The sequence below is a fragment of the Lagenorhynchus albirostris genome, chromosome X, assembly GCF_949774975.1.
Source record: "Lagenorhynchus albirostris chromosome X, mLagAlb1.1, whole genome shotgun sequence".
Lineage (NCBI taxonomy): Eukaryota > Metazoa > Chordata > Mammalia > Artiodactyla > Delphinidae > Lagenorhynchus > Lagenorhynchus albirostris.
In genome coordinates, this window is record NC_083116.1 from 116371474 (window position 1) to 116382662 (window position 11189).

Consider the following 11189-nt stretch of genomic DNA (forward strand, 5'->3'; position numbering starts at 1 on the left):
AACTACTGAGCCTGCTCTCTAGAGCCTGTGCTGCAACTACTGAAGCCCGTGCGCCTAGAGCCTGTGCTCCGCAACAAGAGAAGCCACCGCAATGAGAAGCCCACGCACAGCAAAGAAGAGTAGCCCCTGCTCGCTGCAACTAGGGAAAGCCCGCGCGCAGCAGCAAAGACCCAGCGCAGCCCATAAATAAATAAAAATAATAAATAATAAAAAAGGAGAAATCTCCACGGTAGGTACTAAATAAATGTTTGTTGAATGAATTCATGATTATAAATTCTTTTAAAATGATGGCAATAGTCATGTTTTTTCAATATTATCATATGTGAGTAGCTGATAATCCAGTTTAGCGCAACCTTTAAAACCATTGGGTCACATTTTTGTCCTACCTGTGAACTTCGTTTATTTTTGCTATTCATCATTCTTAGCTAAAGCATAAATTCCATTTTTAAGATACTAAGTTTGAGATACCAGAAGTTACAAAGTCTGTGTTCCAATTCCAAAAGAATTAATACCAATTAGTTGTGTGGCCTTGAATAAAGTGTTCCACTTCGCTGCACCTTGTTTTCAGTTTTCCCATCTGTAAAATGTAGACACTGGTGTGTGAACTCAGCCATTTATTCAGTTATACCCAGGACCTAAACTAGGATGAAGCAAGTGAGCCGCTCACCTTGGGAGCAAAATTTAAGGGGGGTTGGGTGGGGACACAAAAAAACCTCAATAATCAAGAAAAGTAATATTTTAATGCAATATTTTAAAGAAATCAAAATTAATGCAAAAAACCTATTATGACCAAAACATCAATATTTTAAAGACGGGAGGGGCTTCCCTGGTGGCGCAGTGGTTAAGAATCCGCCTGCCAATGCAGGGGACATGGGTTCAAGCCCTGGTCTGGGAAGATCCCACATGCCGCGGAGCAACTAAGCCCCTGCGCCACAACTACTGCGCCCGCATGCCACAACTACTGAAGCCTGCGCGCCTAGAGCCCGTGCTCTGCAACAAGAGAAGCTACCGCAATGAGAAGCCCACGCACCACAACGAAGAGTAGCCCTGGCTCGCTGTAACTAGAGAAAGCCCTAGGGCAGCAATGAAGACCCAACTCAGCCAAAAATAAATAAATTAATTAATTAAAAAAAAAAAAAGATGGGATCACTGTTGCTGATTTTTCCTTTGGCCTCAGGTTCTGTTATGGCTTAGCATGGCACTGTGACTGATCCTGATTTTGGTTTTCCTTCCCCCCCACCTTTTTTTTTTTGGCCGAGCTGCGCGGCATGTGTGATCTTAGTTCCCCAACCAGGGATTGAACCCCTGCCCCCTGCAGTGGAAATGCAGAGTCCTAACCACTGGACGGCCTGGAAAGTCTCTGATTTTTCAAAAAACGTTTCATTAAACCATTACTCGTGTTATTGCTGAGTTTTTTGGAGCTCTGTTAGATTTTGCACTGGGGGTGAGTCCTGGTCCTGTTACATACATTTAATGGATGCCTGCCATTTACTAAGCACTGTAGGGACATAGCAGCCCTTGCTTTCAAGGAGCTCACAACTTTATTGGGAAAAACAGGAGAGTAAGCAGAGATTACATAGGACAATGTGAGAAGTGTTGGGGTGGAAGTAAGCAATGATATCAGATGAGACCATGTGTACAAAAAAACACAGCTTTTCATCCCGAGGTGGTATATACGACATAGTGGTTATGAACGCAGGCCGGAGATAGATGCCTTGTGTTCAAGCCCTACCTCTTCCAATTATAACTGGCTATGTAATCTTGTGCAGGTTATTCTTAACTTCTCTGCACTTCTGTTTTCTTATTTGTAAAAGTGAGAAGAATAATTAAGTCTACTTCAGAGTGTTGTGAGGATGACATGAGCTCATATAGTGAGTCCTGAGAATAGAGCCTGGGACTTAAGGAAAATTTTTAAATGTTAGCTCTAACTAGAAAACACTCATTTCGAGCAAGGAGAAGTGCTATCAGATAAAATTAAAGCCAACTTGTTTCTAGGCAAGCTGGTAGGAGTTGTCCTGATTTTTATCTTTCCCTGACTTGTCACTCTCTGTCCCAAACCACTTTCCCTTAGTTCCAGTTGAGCAGGAAAAGCCGTTTCATCTTCGGCAGTTCTTCCAAATTCAGTAGACTATGACTGGATCATTTAGAAAGTTAATGGACAATTCCTGGCTAATGTACAAATGTACAAATCCTCATCATTTTTTCCCTGAGTCTTTGATATAAAGAACGACAAGTGGGCACCATAATGTTCCCCCTTAGAATGTAAACGGAGTCTTTTATTCACATTGTTTTAGCGGGAGACTGATATGAGCCCTTGGAGGTGGGTAGAAGTAACCTTCCAGTACCTTACAAAATCCTGTGAATAGGAGCACAGGGCGAAAACTGGGAAGAGCACCTTTACTTTTTTCTGGACTGAAGAAGTATAAGGAGAAAATTTGCCTTTTCAGCTTAACAAGACTCCACCACCTTAGCTTGGGTCAAATGGATGTTTGGAGAGGGTCTAAGAGGGTACAATCTCTGCTCTCCTAATTTATTCCTATAACTCTGTCTGCTCTGATGTTGTAAAAGAAAAACAAGTCCCACCATTTAAAAAGTACTCCTCTGTTTTCCCAGTTGTCTCAAAATTTAAATATGGACTACGTGATAGCTGGTATTTGTGAATCGTTAATAATTCTGTGTTAACAGCACTGTGGTCATACAAGAAAAACCTTTTCCTTCCTTCCTTCATTTTGTCCTTCCTTCCTTCCTTTTGAGAAGCATATTGAAGTCAAAAGGACATGATAACTGAGATTTGCTTTAGAGAAGACTTGCCCTCCCCCGCAAAAAAAAGTGGGGACTTGATAAAACGAGAAGAGCAAAGTATCGGTTGGTGCATCTGGGTGATAAGTCCGAAGTGGTGACTTGTCGTCTCTGCTTTTATGTAGTTTTGGAAATTTTCCCAACAAAAAACCACATTTTCCTGTTTTCAGGCACTGTTTCTCAATCTTGCACCTTCACCTGGGCAACAGGCTGGCACCATCCTTCCTCAGTCACGTAAAGTTGTTTCTCTACCAGTGTGAGGGTGTGGATCGCAGATGTAGCTGAGATCGAGAGCCCCTCAGCCCTTGGAGCAGCCAGCAGGGCCTAAGGCAGAGGGTGGGGCTCTTGGCCAGAATCCCTGCCCTGGTAACCTGGGGCCATAAGTAGCCTCATCCTTTTACCCTAGGGTGCTGTTCTGATAATTACCACTGTCTTTGAGCCACGTGGTGAAAAAACACTGGCTCAAGATTGTTCCCATTAAGAAGTAAATATTCCTTGGGTGGGGTGAACTCAGCATGCTATTATCAACTCTTACCTCCTCAAGTGCTTCAGCTATCAGCTCTCAGGACCCTGACAGCTCAGAGACACCTACCTCGGATAATGGGTGAGTTTTAGATTGGGTGGGATAAGACCCTGGGGAAACCAGTGAGCTGCTTGCTGGGCTCCGAATGAAGTAGGCCTGAGGGGAAGTGGGGGAGGAAAGATGCTGAGAAGTTAGAGCCTGGTGGTGGTGGTGTTGGCAGGAATTGTGGGCAGGGGTGTCCCCGGGAACCCCAGAAAGAAGAAGTCACATTCTCTGATTCTCTCAGAACAGAGCTTCTTGTAAGCTGCTGCATAGCAGTGTCATGTAATAGTTCCACATGGAGAAGAAGTAACTCATTGAAAACCTTCCTAGGGCTTCTACCCTCCACAGATTTATGTACACCTGAAATTTAACCAAGTTGTGAAAGAACTGTGCTCAGGGGAATTGTTATTTTCAATCAAATGCTCCAAGTGACTTTTTATTCTTTTGTCTTAATTTGGGTTCCCTCAGAAGCAGAAACTGAGACACTATGGGGGGTGCGGGAGGGAGTCACACCAGCCCTGGACTGATTTCCTTCGCAGAATTTTTTTTTAATGTATAAGAGATGAATACACTTCTAGCCTATTTAAGTCCCAGTTGTTTTGGATTTTGATAATTCACAACCAAACTTAATCCCAGCTGATTCAGAATCCTACCAAGAATGGGAAGTTCCTGGGGATAAGTCCAACTCTAAGGCTACAGCAAACACTTTGAGGTGAGCCAGGGAAGCTGAGGTCTTTCCAAGCCAAAGGGGCAGGACTGAAGTCAACAAAGACTCAGGGACTGGAAATGAGCCCAAACGGAGCCAACAGAATGTTGGGGAGAAAGCTAGGAGTCCCTTCTATACCTAGCCTTTATGGACTGTGGTGCATAAAGGTAGTCTGCCTTAAAGGTAGAGAGCGCAGAAAAGAGATTAGAAGTTAGGATGGCTAAGACTTTGTGATCAATTAGGCATCAGAGGTGAGGAGAGGAAAGAACAAAAGAAGGATGATCCCAGGTCTCTGGCGTGGGAAACTGGATGGATGGTGCTGCCATTCTGAGAGAGGGCACTCAGGAGAGAGAGATTTAGAGAGAAGAGAAGATTCGGAGAGGTATGTTTTGGACCTGTTGGGGTTAAGGTGCTCCCGGGAGATCCAAGTGGAGAGATTTTTAAGCTGTTGAGTGTGGACTCCGCAAAAGAGAGGAGGGCTAGAAATAGTCATCTGGATCAGTGAGTCTATAGATGGGCTCCATGGCAAGGATATGTTGAGGTCGATGAGGAGATTGTGTGAGATGAGAAGACAACAGTTGGCTTATTACCAATATCTAAGTATAGGAAAAAAGACAAGGAGCCTTTGAAGAAGAATGGAAGGAAGTGGCAAGAGAAGAGGGCAGAAAACCAGTGGGGTCGTATGTTCCAGTATCCAAGGGAAGGAAGAATTTCAAGAAGCCTCGTGAGCAATGTGAAACAACACACAGAAATGTCTAATAAAGCAAATGGTGTTGGTGCCAAGCCCGTGTTTCCTCAGCTCTTACCAGTGTATGCAGCCAGATTTCCAACTTCCAAAACCTGCATCTCTTTGATTCTGGACTTTCTCTGGTTTCCAGAACCTGCTCTGTCCATGGATATGGGGGGCTGGAAATGCCAGGGAATTAAGGCATACCACTCCCCTTCAAACAGCCTTCAGCTGATGATTGACAGAAGCTGGTGTACCACTACTCCAGCTCCCTTGCCCCTTGAGTGATGTAACTCTGAGATGCGTGTTCTACGCTATTTCCCAGAGTTCCCTGGAACAGGATTAAGGTCTGTTTGCCCATAGCCGTAACTTGTTTGATAACACACACTGTGTTGACTTTCTTCCCTTTCCTTCCCATTTCTTCACTCCTTTAGCTGTATTTCCGGGGATCCCCTCCCAAATAAACCACTTACACTGGAATTCTTGCCTCAGGTTCTACTTTTAGGGGAACCCAAACTAAGATATCTAGAAAGATAAGGCCTGAGAAACATCCATTGGATCTAACAGTCAGTTCTATCGGTGACTTGAGTGAGAAAGTTGGGAATGGGGGGAGAGTGGCCTCATTTCAGGGAGATGAGAACTGAATAGGAGAGGAATGATGGAGAAGATACTTCAGAAGCAAAGTTATCGACAGGAGAGAGAGTGGTGATGTCACATTTCAGGTCAACAGGATTTAATCTCCCTAATAGCCCCCTAACTAGTTTTGGGTGCTCACCTTTCTCCCACTCTGTCCTGTCTTGGAGAGAGGTGATATGTGCCTCCTTCGGTGGAAGTTAATGGGCCAGCTCCCTCACCCTGATGCGGGCAGGTGACCTAGGCTAGACCATGGGACACCCTCTCCCATATCTTTGAAGCCTGGGTGATATAAGAATATGAAGACTAGTTAAAGGTTATTTATCACATCACTCCAGTGCTAAACAGGCTTTTCCAAACCTTTTTGTCTCCTGAATCCTTGCAACAAATTAACTTTTGCTCAAGCTGGCCAGCGGCAGTTTCTGTGCAAAGAATCCTGATTAATAAAACAGGGCTATAACTAAGGATTTCACAGAGTGGAATGCTTTGTTTCTACTCAGAAGTTTTCCTTTTTTTAAAAATTATTTTATAATCTAAAGCTTGTTTTATTGTACTTTTTGCGTTTTTCTCTTTTTTTCCCAGCTTTACTAAACTATAACTGACATAGCATTGTATACATTTAAGGTGTACAACATGATGATTTGATAATGTAGATATTGTAAAATGAATACCATAATAAGGTTAGTTAACACATCTATCAACTCAAATAGTTACCTTTTGTGTGTGTGTGTGGTGAGAACATTTAAGATTTACTCTCTTGGTAACTTTCAAGTATATAATATAGTATCGTTAACTACAGTCATCGTGCTGTACATTAGATGCCCAGAGCTTATTCATCTTATAACTGGAAGTTTGTACCTTTTGACCAACATCTCCCTATTTCTCCTCCCGCCGCCTCCCCATCCCCCCACAGACGCTCCTGTCAATCACCATTCTACTCTCTGTTTCTTTGAGTTCAGCTTTTTTTTAAGATTCTACATGTAAGATCATACAGTACTTGTCTTTATCTGACTTACTTCACTTAGCATAATGCTCTCAAGGTGGTCACGAATGGCAGGATTTCCTTCTCTTCTATGGCTGAGTAGTATTCCGTCGTGTATACCACATCTTGTTTCTCCACTTACCTATTGATGGATGCTTAGGGTGTTTCCATGTCTTGTTTATTGTAAACAATGCTGCAGTGAACATGGGGGTGCATATATCTCTTCGAGATAGTGATTCAGTTTCCTGTGGATGTATATACCCATAAGTGAGATTGCTGGATCATAGGGTAGTTCTATTTTTAATTTTTTTGAGGAACCTCCATATTGTTTCCCACAGTGGCTTTACCAATTTCCATCTCTAACCAACTGTGCCCAAAGGTTCCCTTTTCTCCATATCCTTCCCAACACTGTTTTCTCTTGTCTTTTTGATAATAAGCATACTAACGGTATGAGATGATATCTCATTGTGGTTTTGATTTGCATTTCCAAGATGATTAGTGATGTTGAGCACTTTTCATGTACTTAACGGCCATTTGTATATCTTCTTTGGAAAAATGTCTATTCAGGACTTTTGCCCATTTTTAAATTGGATTATTTGTGTTTTATGCTACTGAGTTGTATGAGTTCCTTATATATTTTGGATAGTAACCCCTTATCAGATATATGGTTTGCAAATATTTTCTCTCTTCCATAGGTTGCCTTTTCATTCTGTTGATTGTTTCCTTTGCTGTAGAGAAGCTTTGTAGTTTGATGTATTCCCACTTGTTTATTTTCACTTTTGTTGCTTATGCTTTTAGTGTCATAACCAAAAAGTCATTGCCAAGACCCATGTCAAGGAGATTTTCCCCTGTTTTCTTCTAGGAGTTTTATAGTTTCAGGTCTTACATTTAAGTCTTTAATCCATTTCAAGTTAATTTTTGTAAGAGGTATAAGATGTGGGTACAATTTCATTCTTTGGCCTGTGAATGTCCAGTCTTCCCAGCACCATTTATTGAAGAAACTACTCAGATTTTTTCTGGTTATAAAAGTAACCTGTTCTCAATGTAGAAAGTTGAGAAAATACAGAAAAGTATTCTAAAGAAAAAAAACAAAAAAACCCTTATAATCCCATTGCTCAAAGGTAAGCACTATTAATTTATTTGAGATGATACTATGTATGCAATTTACTATACAGTTTATAGAATATGGCATACTTCTTTTTAAAATATTAACATTATACCATACATCATTTCTTTATTTCAATAACAACTTCTCAAATACAATCTTGATGAGTCAGAATATTTAGTCTTACGGATATACCATACTTTTCTAAAAATTTCCACCATCATTTAATATTCTGGCTCTCTCAAAATTCTATCATAAAAAATAGGGGCTTCCCTGGTGGTGCAGTGGTTGAGAGTCCGCCTGCCAATGCAGGGGACGCGGGTTCGTGCCCCGGTCCGGGAAGATCCCACATGCTGCAGAGCAGCTGGGCCCATGAGCCATGGCCGCCGAGCCTGCGCGTCCGGAGCCTGTGCACCGCCACGGGAGAGGCCACAACAGTGAGAGGCCTGCATACCGCAAAAAATAATAATAATAAAATAATTTCCTGAACATCTTCTTACATAAATCTTGGTCTGGCAGTTCTGATTCTGTCCACAGGCTTGATTTGATTCCCAGAAGTGGAGTTATTGTTTCAAAAGGAATGAACATTTTAATATATATATATTTTTTAAATAAATTTATTTATTTTTGGCTGCATCGGGTCTTCGTTGCTGCACGCAGGCTTTCTCTAGTTGTGGCTAGCAGAGGCTACTCTTCATTGTGGTGCGCGGGCTTCTCTTGTTGTGGAACACGGGCTGTAGGTGCGCGGGCTTCAGCAGTTGTGGCCCGCGGGCTCAGCAGGTGTGGCCCGCGGGCTCTAGAGTGCTGGCTCAGCGTGCTTCGCAACAAGAGAAGCCACCGCAGTGAGAAGCCCGTGCCCTGCAAAGAGTAGCCCCCACCCGCCACAACTAGAGAAAGCCCACACCCAGCAGCAAAGACCCAACGCAGCCATAAATAAATAAATAAATAATAAATAAATTTATAGACTGCTGGCTCAGTAGTTGTGGCTCACGGGTCTAGTTATGTGGGATCCTCCCTGACCAGAGTTCAAACCCTTGTCCCCTGCATTGGCAGACAGACTCTTAACCACTGCGGCACCAGCGAAGCCCAGGAATGAACCTTTTAAAAGCTCCAGAGAGCTTGTGTCAGAATCATGTCCAGATAATTGGATACCAATTTATATTTCCACCAGTGCTCTTGCTGGGATTTTTTTTAATGGTTAATGTGAGAGAAGCCAGTTATTTCATTTCTAATTTCTTTGATTTAGATTGATTCAGTTTCCTTCTTTCTGAATTGTCTATCTTTGCATTAATATTTTTCTCAGGGATTTGCACGAACTCTATATAGTAAAGCTACATTACTAACCTTGTGTTTCATTTTTGAAAATATTTTTCTCTTTTACTATTTACCTTTTCAGCCGATTATGTTGTTTTAGCTATTCAACCATTTACATTTTTATACAGTTAAGTCCAGTAAACTTATTCCTTGTGAAAAGATCTTTGAGTTTTTCATTGTTTTACGCTTGTAAATCTACATTCATTTTGAATAGTGCTTTTGTCTTGAATCCTCTGTTTAGTAATATTTTCCATTGATGTTTTCTTTTTCCCACTTTTGATTGATATGTCTTTATTCACCCTTTTAATTTTAACTTGGTCTTTTGTTTTTGTTTTTTTCTGGCCACGCCACACGGCATGCAGTGGAAGCGGAAACGCGGAATCTTAACCACTGGACCGCCGGGCACTCCCTAGTTTTAACCTTTGTTGTGTAATTATGTTTTAGGTTGTCTTTTATAAGCAGCACATAATCATATTTTGTTTGCTTTTAGCCCAGTGTGAGCAACTCTTCTTTTTATTACAGAGCGTAAAACATTTACAATTAGCATAATAACTGGTGCATTTGCTCCTATTTCTGGAATCTTTTTCATACTCTCTTTTAGGCTTATTTGCTGTTTTCCACATTTTCTTCTCACTTGCAGTGCTTTTGTTTTCTTTTCTTTGGTGGTAATTTGGAAGGTGGTTCTTAATTCTAGTAGTGATTGCCTCTAAGTTTATTAGATGTAGCCCTGAACCCATGCTTCTTTGGTTGTCTAAATGAAGGCAAAAAGTAATTTTTTACATCATCCATTTAACAATTAATGGGTTTTATTTTTGTTTGTTTTGTTTTCGCTTTTACATCTCACAAATTCCTGTCTTTACTAATATAATCTGGGGTCATAAAACTCAATTATTATGCTATATTTATTATATAAATGTTCTTTTTCAAGACTTGGCTTTGGAGTTTTGCATTCAATTTAGTAACCATATTTACAACAATTATTTTCATTTAACTAAATATTTAACTGATTTTCAAGCTCCTGCCTATATTTTTTTTTTTTGCGGTACGCGGGCCCTTCACTGTTGTGGCCTCTCCCGCTGCGGAGCACAGGCTCCAGACGCGCAGGCCCAGCGGCCATGGCTCACGGACTCAGCCGCTTCGCGGCACGTACGGATCCTCGCTGACCGGGGTACGAACCCGCATCCCCTACATCGGCAGGCAGACTCTCAACCACTGCGCCACGAGGGAAGCCCTATCCCACATTGGGATTCTAATTTTATGTGTCTAGGACAGCCTTTGCATGACTCCCCCTCTGGCTTCAGCCTTATTGTATCGAGAGAGTTGTAGCCTGAATGGCTGCAGGGGGAATTGTGGGAGAAAGGGTGGGGGAGGAGGGAAAGGGAGGGCTTTAGGAAAGGGCTTCCTGAGAATAGGAGGAGTTCCTGGTTTTCCAGTAGTTCCGGGTGATGCTGAAAGCTTCTCTAGACTGCTGCCCCTGCCACCCTTATCTCCAATCTCCAGTTGAGAACGGGATTAACAGAAGAATAAGGTTTGGAAACTGGTTTCAAATCCTTGTCCTGCCACTTTTTCCTCTATTTTAGAACAAGTTACTTAATGCTTGACCCTCAATTTTCTCATCTGTAAAAATGGTTTATTCTTACTTTCCAGGATTGTAATCACAGATAATCTTATGGATTATTTTATAAGCGCTTAGCATGGTGCTTGACATCAGCAAGCTCTTAGTAAAAATTCTTATAATTGCTGTTTTGTATTAATGTCTATTGTTGTAGGGCTCCTTTTTTTTTTTTTTTTTTTTTTTTGCGGTACGTGGGCCTCTCACTGCTGTGGCCCCTCCCGCCGCGGAGCACAGGCTCCAGACGCGCAGGCTCAGCGGCCATGGCCCACGGGCCCAGCCGGTCCGCGGCACGTGGGATCCTCCCGGACCGGGGCAGGAACCCGTGTCCCCTGCATCGGCAGGCGGACTCTCAACCACTGCGCCACCAGGGAAGCCCTAGGGCTCCATTTTTATGCAATTCCAACTTTTACTTCCTTCTCTTGAAGATCCAATTATAATCCCTGTTGTGGAATGCAATTTCGTGTGTCTGACACGCAGTGAGGCCAAACAAACTGAAGCATCGGAGTTTGGAGCAGAGGAAGGTTTATTGCAGGGCCAAGGAAGGAGAACGGAAGGTTTGTGCGCAAAAAATCCCCAAACTCCCTAATGGTTTTCGGGGAGAAATTTTTACAGGCAAAATTTGGGGTGAGGGCTGCAGGGTGTGTAAGTTTCTTCTGATTGGTTGGTGTTGAGGTAACAGGGCGGTGCTCCAGCAATCTTGTGCACAGCCTGGAGTTACCATCCTCCACCTGGGTGGGGTCCTT

At 42.4% G+C, this 11189-nt stretch overlaps 1 long non-coding RNA gene across 1 annotated transcript in view; it reads left to right on the top strand.

Moving 5' to 3' along the window:
• The window catches only part of LOC132513859 (uncharacterized), a 41321-nt gene that overhangs the window by 16829 nt on the left and 13303 nt on the right, over positions 1–11189 (top strand). Inside the window, exon 3 of the long non-coding RNA XR_009538554.1 lies at positions 10872–11000. This is a non-coding gene — a long non-coding RNA (uncharacterized LOC132513859). The remainder of the gene's footprint in view (positions 1–10871; positions 11001–11189) is intronic.